Source organism: Medicago sativa, chromosome 4 (assembly GCF_051527215.1).
Source record: "Medicago sativa cultivar Bolivia chromosome 4, Bolivia_mono, whole genome shotgun sequence".
Taxonomy (NCBI): Eukaryota; Viridiplantae; Streptophyta; class Magnoliopsida; order Fabales; family Fabaceae; genus Medicago; species Medicago sativa.
In genome coordinates, this window is record NC_140752.1 from 33,177,593 (window position 1) to 33,194,664 (window position 17,072).

At 37.8% G+C, this 17,072-nt stretch overlaps 1 pseudogene; it reads right to left on the reverse strand.

Moving 5' to 3' along the window:
• Positions 1-1,684: 1,684 nt before the first annotated feature.
• On the reverse strand, positions 1,685-3,133 carry LOC146928877 (DEAD-box ATP-dependent RNA helicase 10 pseudogene; annotated as a pseudogene).
• Between the last annotated feature and the right edge of the window lie 13,939 nt (positions 3,134-17,072).

Below are 17,072 nucleotides of genomic sequence, written 5' to 3' on the forward strand. Positions count from 1 at the left end.
GAGTCAATATTGAACAATTCAAAAAGGAATATGTAATTCCTTATGATCATTAAAATTGATAGATTATGCTATCTCAATCATAACATGTTTGCTTGAGTTCAGTTTTGTAGTATATCTGGGAAATATAAACATGTGATTGTTAATTGTTTATCCAATTGGATACAATCTCTTTTTTCAAGCATACAATTGAGTCCTAAAATCTCTTTCAAGTGTGTACATGCATCCAATTCCAAACTCATGTTGACGATGGAAAAAGTTTCTCAAACTTGAAGACTGATATAGTTCAAATGTACAGTTGAAATCCAAGAATTCAAACTTAAGATATAATTTTTTTTTTTATTTTATTAATTTGCATTACATAATTAGACATTTGATCTTCCAATGTATGGTGATAGTCAAGGAGCCTAATCAGTGCAATGAAAACCAATAGAAAATTTAACCATGGAGAAGAGCAAGGAACTTCAGAGTTCAGACTAGTCATTAACCATTGTCTTATTATTTTATATCTCAAAGCAAATTTGTCCCAATTCAACCGTCACTCACAGGTCACAAGACCCCATAACACATAGATTATACACAGTTTTAATGTGAGTAGTGAAAAAGGAAGTGTTGGTAATAGAGATTATGCAGGTTTTATACTTCAACAAAAAGTGAAAATGATGAACAATATCACTAATATAGATTCATAACATCACAAGTTCAATTCAGCTCATAGTGACAACAAGGGAAGATGCATCTACGGCATCACCTGCGACGCATTTAAATAGTAGGTGTAATTATACACAATTGTTGAAATCACAGAGTTCATAAATTTCAAAAATAAAAACAATTACCTCCATAAGTATATGAACTTATATACCCCATGCTTATATATATATAGCAGTTATTTTAGACTCATTATCTACAACATTTTTCTTCAGGCTGTGCATAATATTTAAAAGCACAGTGACAATAACGGTATATATAATCACTATTCAACATCAAGGTTTCAAGTGTAACGAATTATTAATTAGTGCTAGTCAAATAAGTAATCTCTAATAAGTATTAATGAGGAAAAAATGGATGGTATTACCAGAAGTCATGTCTGATAAGTGAGGGTGGTCCTTAATTGTTACTGTCCTGCATCATTTTTAGTTAGAAAATAACATATTCACACAAACTGTAGCAAACTATGTAAGTGTGTGTCTAAGTGTGTCTATAATCAACTGATACGCCATATTTCACATTGGAAGTGGTGATGGTGGAAGAGAGATGAAGAAAGGTTTTGGAGGGGGGAGTGGCAGATCGAAGGGAAACAAATTTTGTTGGAAGATCCTTGGGTGGAAGATTTAGTTCAAAAGAAAGATTCGATTGGTTGTAATAGAAAAAAGTGTTAATATTAAGAGTCTCACATTGAACAAAATATAGTTTAAAAATGTCTTTATAAATGGAGGAAGTCTTTACCTATCAAGTAAAAGTCTTATAATCATAGTTTTTCTTCTGTGATGTCTTCTTTTCTTATTCTTATTTATTAAAATTAAAATTAAATTAAAATTAATTAAATTTATTAAAATTAATTAAAATTAAATTATTAAAATTAATTAAAATTAAATCAAGAAAGCTCCATAGTTTTTTTTTTAGATCAAGTGCCCACTTTATTTCAAAGGAAAGGATTGACAGTAAGAAAAACAAGTTAGAGCTACAGAGCATATTTATTAAAGTTTGAAATAACCAACTTCCACATTAAGATAATATGCAATACATTGAAGCTGGATCCTTCACGTGATTCCTTTAAGAAAGACTTGAGACCACTGTGACCTGAACCTTCTTTGGAAAATATCCTTCGGCCATCCAACCAGATTCTTTCTTTTCCTTGACTAGATTTCCAATATTCAAACTTGGGATCTTTTTGACCTCTTCTTCTACTAAATATCCTCCACTCTTCCAAACGGATTCTTTCATTTCCTCTTGTGCTAATTTTTTAGCCTCACTAACACGCCCTTCCAAAAGCAAAACTTCCTCAAATGGTGCACGATACAATGGTAGGTTCTTGCCTATATGTTTCTCTATCATTTTGAATCGCCGCTCTTCATCTAGGATCACAAAGGAAATGGCAACATTAACAGGAGCAGTCCATCCCACGCGGTACATATAATCGTTTGGATCATAAAGAATGTTGCAGTTAATCACCATATCTACCGTTGGAATATCTAGTCCCTTACTAGCTATCTCACTACAAAGGAGAATATTGAACTCCCCAGACTTGAACGCATTCAAGGCTCCAAGTTTCTTTGCCTGACTCATATAACTAATAATTGGGATGGCTTTGAAACCAAGATTCTTAAGAATCAAAGCCAGAAGAAGCGTTGTACCACAATGCTGAGTGTATACCATTGATGTTCTTCCAATCATTTCAGTGAGAGTGTATACGAGGTAGCAATCCTTATGTTCTTCTTGCATAAAGCAACCTTGCTGCTGCAGTGTGTCCGGAATAGAATATTTGGACGATAGGTCAATCTTCACAGGATTCCTTAAACACATACTTTGGATGGTATAGACCTTATCTGTCATTTTAGATGAAAAAAGAAATGTTCTCCGTTCACTAGGAATCATTCGTAAAATATCATTTAGTTGTTCCTGAACGCGATCCTTCAAAAGCAGATGTGCGTCATGTATGACCAGGTATTTTAAACTGGCAAGAGCAAGAGAAAATCCTTGGGTGTGTTGTAGGTGTTTAAAGACTTGTACAGGGGTCCCGACAATAATATGAGGTTGCTGTGAAATCAGACTGGATTGATATACCAAGTCCCTCGATTCAAATAGCCGAGCAACCTTGAGACCAAATTGAGAACCTAGAGCTTGAAAGTTGTTAGCAATTGGTAAACCAAGGTCCTTTGTGGGAGAGAGCACAAAAGCAAAGAAAGGGTTAGGGCTGGGTCCAGCTTCTAAGAGGGCCTGCAATATATAAAGAACAAAAGCTCCAGCCTTGCCAGAACGTGGTTGGGAAATTCCAAACACGTCATCTTTTCCTTGTAGCGCAAGGGGAATCAGTTCTCTCTGAATCTTAAGCGGAAAATACCAACACAGTTGTTTTTCACAAGCTTCCGCCAATTCAGAAGATAAGCCCAGATCTGTGAATGATTTCATTTCTTCTAACCTATTCCTCCTGAACGAACGAGATTGCCTGCAACTTCTCTTGTAACCCCAATCGCAGCGGCCGACGTCGTGTTTTTTATTTTATTTTGAAGAAAGCTCCATAGTTAGTGTTCGATGAATAAAAGTTAATTAATAATATTACTTTTGTGAAGGTGCGAAAGAGCGCGCAATTATATTGGTTCCTCTCACAAATCGGGATCAGTCCCCTTGCATTTCCAAGGGATTTCACTATGATCACAAAATATTACAATCGCTCAATCACAATGCTCAAGCAAGAGACTTTCAATGCTCAAACACACAAGTGATTGTGATTTTAGTGAAATTGATAAGTGCACCAAATTGTACAATGTAATAAAGTAGTAAGATAATTGTCTCCATAGAGATTGTCGCTCAACTCGGTAATTAGCCGAACCTATTTAGAAAAGCAAGCAAATGAAAAGATTTAAAAGTGGTTGCAAGGTTTTAATTGTCCTGTCGAGATTAGGTTTGGTTGATTCAAATGTTTAGTGACGCTTAGGGAATCCTTGAATCCCTCATTCGTCTTTGTTGGAAATTAAATAAAGAAATCATTCATCTACTAGACTTTTGACCCGTGCGTTGCACGGGTTTTCTCGACTATAATAGAGACCAATAAATAATCTTTAACCCGTAAGATCATTGATATGGTAAAAAATATATTTTTTTCAAAAAAAAAATGTAAGCGGATAGGAATGAAATTGGTGTGCAATGCATTTTTTTAGATGGAATTTGTTAGGTTAAATAATTGCAAACCTAATAAAGCAAATGAGCGGGAAAAAATTATGTTAAGTTGCTGCAGACGTAACAAAATTAATAAATAAGGATGTCAAATAAAAAAGGCATGAAATAAAAAAAAAGTGTAAAATTCTTGACCAAAAAAAAAAGTATAAAATAGAAGGATCATATGTGATCATTGATATGGTAGAAAATATTTTCTTCAAAAAAAAAGGCAAGCGGATAGGAATGAAATTGGTGTGCAATGCATTTTTTTAGATGAAATTTGTTAGGTTAAATAATTGCAAACCTAATAAAGCAAATGAGCGGGAAAAAATTAAGTTAAGATGTTGCAGACGTAACAAAATTAATAAATAAGGATGTCAAAAAAAATGCATGAAATTAAAAAAAAAAATCCAAAAAAAAAGTGTAAAATTCTTGACAAAAAAAAGTATAAAATAGAAGGATCATACGTGATCATTGATATGGTAGAAAATATTTTCTTCAAAAAAAAAGGCAAGCGGATAGGAATGAAATTGGTGTGCAATGCATTTTTTTAGATGGAATGTGTTAGGTTAAATAATTGCAAACCTACTAAAGCAAATGAGCGGGAAAAAATTAAGTTAAGATGCTACAGACGTAACAAAATTAATAAATAAGGATGTCAAAAAAAAGGCATGAAATTAAAAAAAAAATCCAAAAAAAAAGTGTAAAATTCTTGACAAAAAAAAGTATAAAATAGAAGGATCATACGTGATCATTGATATGGTAGAAAATATTTTCTTCAAAAAAAAAAGGCAAGCGGATAAGAATGAAATTGGTGTGCAATGCATTTTTTTAGATGAAATTTGTTAGGTTAAATAATTGCAAACCTAATAAAGCAAATGAGCGGGAAAAATTAGGTTAAGATGCTGCAGACGTAACAAAATTAATAAATAAGTATGTAAAAAAAAAAGCATGAAATTAAAAAAAATCCAAAAAAAAAAGTGTAAAATTTTTGACAAAAAAAAGTATAAAATAGAAGGATCATACGTGATCATTGATATAAAAGTATAAAATAGAAGGATCATACGTGATCATTGATATGATAGAAAATATTTTCTTCAAAAAAAAAGGCAAGCGGATAGGAATGAAATTGGTCTGCAATACATTTTTTTAGATGGAATTTGTTAAGTTAAATAATTGCAAACCTAATAAAGAAAATGAGCGGGAAAAAATTAGGTTAAGTTGCTGCAGACTTAACAAAATTAATAAATAAGGATAACTTGCCTTATATTAGATTTAAGAAAGTAGGACATAACCCAATGATGAATCAGTGGAAATTTATTTTAGTCACCGTAATTCAACCGTTCAAATTACAGGGTTTCCCTTCAGATGAGTTATAACCCTAAATTTATACTTAGATTCAGTTATATTAGAAGCTAAGCAATTAACTACTGTCTTGTTCGAATGGAGGGGAAGGTTGTTAATCCAAATATTGCTCCATCTAAGATATGGTATAGAAACAGACATATACGAATTAAATCATACTTTAGATTATAAACTGAATAAAAATTTTATTATAATAATCCAACAAATAAGAAGAGGTTCATCATGGAACCCTAGTCAAATAGGTTTAGTTATTCATGACAACCAACATCATTACAAAACATTAGAAAAACATACCCTAGAGAGAACAAGAGGAGGATAAAGATCCTCTGCCTTGAAACTCCTTGATGATTGACTCGTACCTTGTACCTCAAGCTTTCTGAATGAATAAAAGAGTTTGCAGAAGTCTCTATTTATAGTCCATGATTACTTAGGGGTTAAGAGAGTTAAAATAGGGTTTTTCTACCAAAAACAGCTTGGAAAACAAGAAAACATCACCTCTTGCCCATGTTCATGCATAGGGATCTTGGTTTGCTGCACAGGGGCGCATGAGCCAGTAGCAAATACTGTCCCATTTGCAGGATACATGGCTTCATGCGCAGGGGCACATGAGGAAGCCCCTCTTGCACGACTTCAACAATTTTCGACCCCTTTTTGCCTATTCTTCCGTCTTATGATGCATTGGAACTAAACATGAATTTCTTTCACTTTGTATTGTCTTCAAATACCTTTTAAGGTCCATTGAACTTTAATCTTCTTATCCTTTATCATTCACGTGATGTCTTGATTTGTCGATTTACATGATTTCTCACTAAAAATAGTCAAAACACTTATAGAGTCGCATGATTTCGGATAAAAGTGAATTATAACGAATCAAATAAAAACAATGCAAAAAGTTCCTCAAACCATTAACAACTCCTCTTGTTGACTTCTAATTTGCCTGCGAATGCAAAGAAAAAAACTAAAAACATAGCTAAAAACATCATATGTTATTTCATCATCAACAAGCAAGAGATTTCTAATGCTCAATTATAACTAAAAGAGATTTCTCACAATCTAACTTAATCAAATAAAATATTGTTTGTTTTTACACTTATCCATCCTCATCGAACATATCAAATTTAATATTTTTTTCTTACAATTTTACCCTGAGTTAAAATTTTATTTTACCATGGTATTTGTTCTGGACCAGACAAAAGGATTCTGGGCCCATTTACTTAGGCCCAATATAATTCAAAGCCCAAACTCCACGTTTGGCATTATTGCTCACAACATACCCCCTCGCCTGAAGGGGGTGCACGAAGCAAAGAGACCGGTTCAAACGAACCCCAACATCTCTCTTGCACGTTGTGCACGTTCCCGCAATAAAATCTCTGGCGGTTACACTTCCCACGATTTCGTAACTGCCAGAGCCAGGTGTGCCTCCTCAACGGCTCTGCAGCTTTCCACCTCTATAAATAGGGGACTCACCGCAGTCCCCAAGGTAGAACTCTTTCTTCCTCTAAAACCCTCACTCTCTGATCTCTACTGACTTGAGCGTCGGAGTGCCTGCAGGCACACACCCCCCATCCGCTCCAAGAAGCATTCTGACGCATTCCACCACCTTCACAACCACCACATTCAAAGCACCGGCAGTCACCTTCTGATCAGGTACGATCAGTGGCGCCGTCTGTGGGAAAAAATACAAGCTTCCCCGTTTTTATCCCTAAAAACCAAAGCTTTTCACAAAAAACTACAATGGCTGCCAACGGTGCCAAATCCCAGCTACGAAGTGAGGTGCGCATTCCTCAACAGGATGGCGTAACATCCTCACCTTCACCTGTGGATACACCCAGGGAGGACCCAACCCAGGTACTTCCTATCCAACAAAGGCCTCTGCTAGGTCTCATCCGCCCTACAGAGACGCCAGAAGACGCAGCATCAACCGGCGTACTCATCAGCAACCTGATACGCACGGTTCAACGACAAACGTCGTTAATCGAGGAACAGAACCGCCGGCTGATGGATCTGGAGCAAGCACGTCCAACCGTCCAAGCCCGGCGATCTCTCTCCCCAATACGTAACAGATGAGGAGGGAGCCCCAGCCGATCACGTTCCAGATCCCCTCGACATTCGGCGAGCATCGGATCTCCATCCTACTCCCGGAGGTCAACAAGAAGGTCCCCCCGACGGTCTCCACCAAGGAGATCCCTTCCCAGAAGGGCCCCGTCGCAAAGATCCCCTCTACGTCGAACTCCACCCAAGAGGTCTCCGCCCAGACGCAACGGGCGCTCACGATCACCTTCCAGTTCTTTGGACACTCGTGATACCCGAACAGATCGTAATGCTTACGGTCCATTCACACGGCGTATCCGGGAAGCTCCTATCCCTCGCGGACTGGAAAAGCCGCCGCAAATGGACTCATACGACGGGACTACCGATCCGGATGAGCACATTGAGAACATCAAAGCAGTTCTCACTTACCGATCGGTGCGGGGCGCCGTTAAATGCAAGCTCTTCGTCACTACTCTGAGGCGAGGAGCCGTTACGTGGTTCAAGAACTTGAGGAGAAACTCCATCGACTCTTGGAGCGACCTCTGCAACGAGTTCACCACCCATTTCACCGCGTCAAGGACGCAACCAAAAATGGTGGCTTCCCTCGAAGCCATCGTCCAAGGAAGAAGCGAACCTCTCCGAGACTACATCGAGAGGTTCAACAAAGAAGCTGTCCAGGTCCGGGGCGCAAATGAGACAATGAAGCTGTACCTCATTTCCAAAGGCCTACGCGATGAGACGGACGTCAAGAAAGCTGTCCTCCTGGATCGCCAAAGGACTCTCAACGAGTTCCTAGCGATCGCCAAGATCTACATCGCCTACGAAGAGGCTTTGTACGCGGACAGCCTCAACAAGGTCAGGAAGGAGGAACCTGCTGCTGAATCCTCCAAAAAGCTCTTCCATGAGAAAAAGAGGGAAGGCAAAGTTGCTCGCGAAAGCAAGAGACCAAACGGTCACTTCACCGAGTACACTCCACTGTGAAGGTGAGAAAAACACAAGAAGGGGGGATGAATTGTGTTTTGAAAAATTCTTCAATTCTCCTAAAAACTGAACACACTGATCAGAAGCTAAGTAAGACAGCTTCTGAAGTGATGATCAGAATCTAAATGCAGCGGAATAAAACAGAGAGAGAGATGAAGAACGACACAAAGCAATTATACTGGTTCCTTCCACAATACGGAAGTAGTCCAGTCCCCCTTGCACTTCCAAGGAGATTTCACTAAGAGTAATATCTGATTACAATTGCTCAAGCACACAAGCAAGAGACTTCCTTTGCTCAAGCACACAAGCTAGAGACTTCCTGCTCAAGCACAACTGCAAGAGACTTCCTAACTAAACAAAATTACACAGAAAATTGTTTAAGGTTGAACACTTGATATACAATCAGAGGTGCTCACAATATAAATCAGATACAGACTCAATGGACTTAAGAATTTCTAAGATATGACTTTGAGACACAGAAATTCTAAGTGAATGCAGAACAATTTTAGCAGAGGTTTGGCACTTGTAAAAATGTTGTGAGTCTTTCGTTCAGCGTTCTTGCATTACCAAAACTCTAAGTCTTCACTCCTTTATATAGAGGTGTGAAAGAGACGTTGTGAAATTGCCAGCACACCAAAGAGTCGTTGTTGAAGCTTGATCTTTCACCAATGATATTTTGCCTGATTTGGTTGTTGTCCTATGAAGAACAAATTTGAAATCCATTCCTTATCCAAAGGAACATCTTTGCAGGCGAAGCCGTATTCTGAAGCTGTTTTCTTGTCTTGTAGCGTGGACACAAAACAGAGTAGTGGAGAAGGTGGCTGTACAGTTCGTACAGAAGTACAATGTCAACGCGTTCGTCCAAAATTGCAAGCACATACCTTCAAACACCTTTGAAGTGACCGTTGCAATGTTCCACTAGTTTTCTGCTATGTTTTCGAATCCAATAAACAGCTTTTGCAATGTAGATTCTTCAATCTTTGAATCTTTTGCAAATCCAGTTGATCTTCAGCTTCTGGTGAAATGACTTCTGATGAGGCAGCTTCTGATGATGCAGCTTCTGCAGGTGCAGCTTCTGATGATACAGCTTCTGATGATGCAGCTTCTGATAATGTGGCTTCTGGACCTCTTGTCTTCAGGAGCACTATTCTTCAGGAGCACTATTTCTTCAGGAGCAGCTTGACTTCAGGAGCGCTTTTACTTTCAGGAGCGTATTGCCTTCAGAATCATCTAAGCTTCATTTTCTTTTGCTCTTTATTTGCTCATTCAGAACCAATTAATGAAGTAACTTTTTAACTGTGGTCCTGTACACTTGAACAAATATTAGCTAGTCCAATTTACAATTTTTAATACCTTGTTATCATCAAAACTCTTTGAGGTTCATTGTTAAACACATTTTGTTCCAACAATCTCCCCCTTTTTGATGATGACAATAGTATTTAAAATTGGTCAATTGTTGTTAATCTAATTAACGAGTTGACTTTGGGGTTTCTGAGGTTTGTAAGCTCTAACTCCCCCTGAGTCTGATAGTTTTTTAAGGTGAGGTTTGTAAGCTCCCCCTAAGTTCTATCCAGGTTAATTAAATTCATTTTTGGCACAATAATATCAGAGCTAAAAAAAATTGAAAGAATTGACTTATAGATAAGAAGAATGGTTCAATTAATTTTATTTGAAATTTGATACTTCACCCTTTTTGATACACCCTTTTAAAGGTACAACAAAAAGATAGAGATTTTTCAAAATTTTCAAATATTATTAATGGGGCTCAGAGCCTTTAAATACTATCACATATACTCCCCCTTTTGTCATTAGCAAAAAGACATAAACAAAAAGAAGAGATGAGAAAAACATAAGATTAAAGGTTCAGAGCATAATTCAAATTATTTTAAAGCATATTAACCATCTTCAAAGATTAAATAAACAAGCATCGCAAGCATTATTATCAAAGCAGATAATAACACACAAGATATAAACAGTAAATGATATTCAGAAGCAAGAAGAATTCAGAAGCTTATAATATCAGAAGCGAAAAGAACTAAATCAGAAGCAGAGATGATCAAAGAATATTAAAAGCCTAAAGAGACAAAAAAAAAAGCTAAAAGTGTGCAACTATGGGTTTGGCTTATTTCTCTAAAATCTTCTTCAGAAGCTCTTGAACATCAGCATACTTCTTGTCCATATCTTTTCTGTAGTTGTCTTCTCTGATCTTGGCTTCTTGCATATCAGCTTCCAATTTTGATATCTTCAGCTTCTGCTCTAGTAGCTCTGTTTCAAGCCTGTCATTTTCTTCTTTGAGCACCTTGTTCTCCTGAGCTAGAGCCAGGTTAGGTGCATCAATCTTCTCCAGGATCTCAGAAGGAATAATCAGATGCAGCTCCTTAGGCAGGAATTCATCAAGTTCTTTGCCTCTGATACTGAGTGGATTCTTCACCCAAGTACCAAGAACTTCAACATCTCCAGTATTCTCTTCTATTCTATTCAACCAATCTTCCAGCTTCTTCTTGGCTTGCTCTTGAGCCTCAATGCAGGAATTATGCAAAGCTGAAATCAGGTTGACGACCCTTTCTTTTATCCTTCTCCATTGCTTCTGATAGCTAACTTGATGACCCAAGTCATTTCTTCCTGCTATCAGTCTGAGAACTTCAGAAGCAATATCTTCCCACACATCTTGTAGTACTTGAGAGTCCAGGTAAATGGTGGGAGGTGAAGGTTGTTTAGAGGGTTTTGGAGGGGCTAAGTGTACAATGGGTAGGTTTGATGATGATTGGTCATTTGTAGTTAAGGATTGGCTAGTTGATGGTTGGTCAGGAGTGGGGTCAACTACCATATCAGAGGCATGATCATTTTGATCATCCTCAGAGTATGTGTTCATATCACATACACCAGTATGATGGGTGATCTTGATAACTTGTACTGGTGAAGGAGTTATGGAAGCAGAGGTTAGCTCAGGAACAATGTGTTCAGGAGCGGCAGTTTCAGGTGCAGGTTCAGGAATGGGTTTAGTAACTGGTTGTTCAGGAACAATATGTTCAGGAACGGTCTTTTGAGGAATTTATTGTTCAGGAGCAGATGATTCAGGAACAATTGGTTGTTGTTGTGGGGGTGATGAAGTTGTAGGTTCAGATTGAGGGGGTGAAAAGGCTTTTTCTGGTGAAGGTTTTTGTTGAGGGGGGTCTTCCGAAACAACGTTATCAGAAGCAGATGCTTCTGGAGTTGTCTCAGAGGCTTTCTCTGAGGTTGACTCAACATTTTCTGGTACAATCATGTTGAGGGGTTTAATGTTAAGAGGTTGAGGGTGATGGCGGAGGATAGTATCAATGACTCTGTCTCTGTGCTCAGCCATTTTTTCTATCTTCTGATTGATTATATGACCAACTGGCTTAAAAGTGCTTGACTGAGAGGACTTTTTGTTGGTCTTGGTTGATGTTGAGTGGCTTTTTACTGGCTTACGAAACAAAAGACTTATAGGTTTATCATCATCAGAATCAGAAGATGATGATGAGGATTTTGAAGAGGGTGAAGGAGAGTCACTGGATATCTCATGTACTATTGGTTCTGAGTGCGTGAAGATATTACCTGTTGTAGAGGGTTCTGAACAATCAACTGACTTTAATTGATCATCTTCAGCAGTGTCAGGAATTTTAAGAAGTTGTGATGCTTCTATTATTACCCTCTCTTGAAGTTCAGAAGCAATCTCCATAGCTTTTCCAATAGCTTCTGACACATTAGTAGCAGCTTCAGCCTTCTTGGTAATAAGAGGAAAATCCTTGGTCCTCCTTACTGCTTGCTTCCTTTTCTTCTTTGGTATTGCAGGTTGATCAAGAGCAATACCAATACTCAGGACCACGCTAGAGTTGATGTCTTCAGCCACTTCTTCAATTGATGGCATTGCAGAACCACCAATGTTAAGCTTATCAGAAGTGACTTTAAACTTCTTCGCAGATTTTTCAACCTCTAGGTATTGCTCTGCAGTCATCTTCCTTTTTGACTTTCTGCCTCTGGCTCGTGGCAGAGCACCACCATACATTTCCTCTGGTACATCTTCCAATCTGATTCTCTCATTGGTTGCCTCAAAGTGTTCCTTGATATAGTACATCTGCACTTCAAGGGGATCCTTCTTGCAGATGGGTGGAAAGTCCTTCATAAGGTCAGACTTAGCAAGTGATTCACTCAAATCAGTTTGAAGCTTGGTGACAACAGTGATCAACTTCATATTCTTGAGGGTTTGTGCATTTATGAACTTTCCAGTTTTAGTATCAAGCAGCTCATCAGTGAAGGCTTCAGCACTGCTTAGCTTGTCCAAGACTCCTCCTTGATAGAATATTTCTGACAAGAGTCTTCCATAAGGTACCCAGGTTCTATTCTGCAGCTGACTCTGTTTCAGACACTCTATCAACTACTTGAACATATATTTTGGCACGTTCACTTTCTCCTTCTTAATGAAGTGCTGGAGAAAGACCTTCTGTGCCAAATTGGGTTTCTCACTTCCACCACATGGAAGTAAGTCCTCATTCTGAATCTTCAGAAGCAGCTTCTTATCCATGCTCAGATCAGCATACTTTCCTGCTTGCATGGAGTTGTACAGAGCCAAGTTTACTTTCTCTTTCCAGAAGCGTTCTTCAGCTGTACTTGAGAGATCAATTCCAGAGTATTTTCCAGAGGCCTCTCTACGGAGTACAGCTTCTATCTGCCATTCTGCAGTTCTCACTGGAATACCACAAATACTTGACCTGATTTCAACACCTGTAAATGGCTCAAGTCCCATTACTTCCCTGGTCTTCCCTTCCAGTTCTGGATAAATCAACACCATTTGACTTTCTTCAGCTATAGACGCAGCTTTGTCATAAACCTTAGCTCTCACCCAGAAGTGTCTGACCAATGCTTCGTATGTTGGTCCATTCAACATCTTGAAGTAATGCATAAGTTCCTGCTTTTCATAGTAGCTTCTGATCCAACACTCATGGAAGGCGAGTGATTCAAAATCCACCAGATTTTCTATTTGAACCTGTAGTTCCCATTCTTCCAGTTTCATACTTCTTCCTTTGTAGTCATATTCATGAACCATTCGTGCAGAAGAGTCTAAAACTTCCTGTTGCGAGCTTGATGATGCCATTTGATGATGATTGAAGAAGATTTAGAGAATTTAGGGTTCTAAGGTTTTTGCGCTTACTTCGCAAGAGGTTTGAGAGCAAAATGTGTTTGTTGTGAGTGAGTAGTGTGTGAATTGAAAAAATGTTTAAGAGTAAAAACGTTTGCAATTCAAAAGAGACAAACAAACATAACATTAATGACAAATTGGGGGCGCGTGAAAAGTACTTTCAAAGCTATTAAATCATCATTGCCCTTTTAGTTATACACCAACACATACAGGCCACGTAAGAAGTTCACAGAGTAACGACCAAGTTAGTGGGCCAGAAGTTACTTTTAAAAAGTAACTCTCAACGTTTCCACTAATTCAACTATTCAGAAGCAATAAATCCAGCTTCTGGACTTTAGATGCTTATGTCATCATCAGAAGCGAGTTTTCCTCAGAACCTCAATACAGAGCTTCTGATGGACTACTGCTTCTGAACTAACTTCAGAACCTAAAATCCTATTCAGGAGCAAGCAAACTTTAATCAGACACGTAGTGCATGTTCAAATTTTTCTTTATAAAATCAAATCTTTCAACAGTTAAAGGCTTAGTAAATATATCAGCCCATTGATTTTCAGTATCAATGAATTGTATATCTAAAATTCCTTTTTGAACATAATCTCTGATAAAATGGTGTTTGATTTCAATTTGCTTGGCTCTTGAATGCAAAATTGGATTTTTAGACAAACAAATAGCAGCAGTATTATCACAATAAATGGGAATACTGTTAGCAATTATCTGATAGTCTTCCAACTGATGTTTCATCCAAAGTAGTTGTGTACAACAACTTGCAGCTGAAATGTATTCTGCTTCTGCTGTAGACATAGCAATAGTTGTTTGTCTTTTGCTAGCCCAGGATATAAGATTATCACCCAGAAATTGACAATTGCCACTGGTTGACTTTCTTTCAATCCTATCACCAGCATAATCAACATCACAGAATCCAATTAGCTTATAATCTAAGGATTTCTTATAAAGGAGTCCAAGATTAGTTGTTCCTTTCAAATACCTGAAGATTCTCTTGACAGCAGTCATATGAGATTCTCTAGGATCTGATTGGAATCTTGCACACAAGCATACACTGAATAAAATATCTGGCCTAGATGCAGTGAGGTATAACAAAGAACCAATCATACCTCTATACAGCTTCTGGTCAACTTTAGCTCCTTCAACTTCTTTGCTTAAGGTGCACGTAGGGTGCATTGGAGTGTTCATCACTTTACAATCTTCAAGCTTGAACTTCTTCAGAAGCTCCTTTGTATACTTAGACTGATGAACATAGACTCCATCTTTGCATTGATTAATTTGAATGCCCAGGAAGAACTTCAGCTCTCCCATCATGCTCATTTCAAATTCATCCTGCATTAACTCAGAAAATTCCTTGCAAAGAGATGCATTAGTAGAACCAAATATTATATCATCAACATATATTTGCACAACAAGAATATCTTTCCCAAGGGTCCTTCTGAAGAGTGTTGTATCAACCTGTCCTCTTTTAAAATCATTCTTGATTAAGAAATTACTTAGTCTATCATACCAAGCTCTGGGAGCTTGTTTCAAGCCATATAGTGATTTCTTCAGTTTAAAAACATGGTCAGGATATTTAATATCCTCAAATCCAGGAGGTTGCTTGACATACACTTCTTCTTCTATGAGACCATTTAGAAATGCACTCTTGACATCCATTTGATATAATATTATGCCATGATTAACTGCATAGGAAAGAAGTAACCTGATTGCTTCCAATCTTGCAACTGAAGCAAACGTTTCAGTGTAATCAATGCCTTCTTGTTGACTATACCCTTGTGCAACAAGCCTGGCTTTGTTTCTTGTTACTTCACCTTGCTCATTCAGCTTGTTTCTGAATACCCATTTTGTTCCAATAATGTTCTTGTGCTGAGGTTTGGGTACCAGATCCCACACATCATTTCTTTGGAATTGATTCAACTCTTCTTGCATAGCTAGGATCCATCCATCATCTGAAAGTGCTTCATCAACTGTTGTAGGTTCAATCATTGAGATTAGTCCAATCATTGACTCTATTTGTCTGAAATGTGATCTTGTTCTTCTTGGACTATCTTTGTTTCCAATGATTAGCTCCTCAGGATGTGAAGACTTGTGTTTGAATGTGTTTCTGGGAGGATCTGCTTGATGTGAGCCATCTTGTGCTTCATCAGAAGCAGCTTCATCTTGCGCTTCTTATATGGGTTCAGCTTCTGGACTATTTTCAGATTCAACTATCTGATCAGGTTCTGGAGTAACTTCAGGAACCTGCATCTCTGCAAAACTTTCACCTTGCTTTGAAGTTTTATCTTCAAGCTCTTTGTCATCAAATCTAACGTGCATAGATTCTTCAACACAGAGTGTCTCTGAATTATACACTCTGTATGCCTTTGACCTTTCAGAGTAACCTAAGAAGATTCCTCTTTGGGCCTTGGCATCAAATTTCTTTAGGTAGAGCTTGTTGTTCAGAATGTAACATGTACATCCAAATTGATGAAAGTAAGAGATATTGGGTTTTCATCCTTTAAAGAGTTCATTTGCTGTTTTCTCCAAAATAGGTCTAATATAAATCCTGTTTTGAACATAACATGCTGTATTCACTGCTTCTGCCCAAAAATGTTTAGCCAAATTGTTTTCATGGATCATGGTTCTGGCCATTTCTTGTAAAGTTCTATTCTTTCTCTCTACAACCCCATTTTGTTGTGGAGTTCTAGGAGAAGAGAATTCATGAATGATTCCATGTTTTTCACAAAAAGCTTCAAATGGCTCATTTTCAAATTCTCCACCATGATCACTTCTGATTTTCAAAATTTTTGACTCTTTTTCAGTTTGAATTTGTGTGCAGAAGTTACTGAATACCTCATATGCATAATCCTTACTTTTCAGGAATTTCACCCAAGTCCATCTGCTGTAATCATCAACAATGACTAATCCATATTTACTTCCATATAAGGATGCAGTACTCACTGGTCCAAATAAATCAATATGGAGTAATTCTAAAGGTCTTGAGGTTGAAACAATGTCTTTGGTTTTAAAAGATGATTTCACAATTTTCCCTCTCTGACATGCACCACAGAGTGCATCTGAATGATAGTCAATGTCTGGTAGCCCTTTCACAAGTTGTAACTTACTAAGCTTAGAGATTAACCTCCAGTTAGCATGTCCCAACCTTCTGTGCCACATCCATTTCTTATCATTCACTGATAGTAGGCAAATCACCTTCTGATCAGCCAGTTCAGAAAAATTGATTTTATAGACATTGTCAACTCTCTTTCCCTTGAACACAATGGATTTGTCTTCCTTGTTGATTACTGTACAGTTGGGTTTTTCAAAAAGCACATCATAACCATTATCACAAAATTGACTAATGCTCAAAAGGTTATGTTCAAGACCATCTACCAACCATACATTATTAATTGAGGTAGAGGAATTACCAATAGTTCCTGTACCTATGATCTTGCATGTCTGGTTGCCCCCAAACTTCACATTTCCTCCCTCTTTCATTGTTAGGCTGAGGAACATGGACTTGTCTCCTGTCATGTGTCTTGAGCAACCGCTGTCTAGGTACCATGATCTTTGCTTTGGCACTGCTCTTAGACATACCTGCATCATTGACATTTTTAGATTTAGGTACCCATTATCCTATGGGTCCTGGAAGGTTAGTACTTAAGGCTTTACTCTTCAC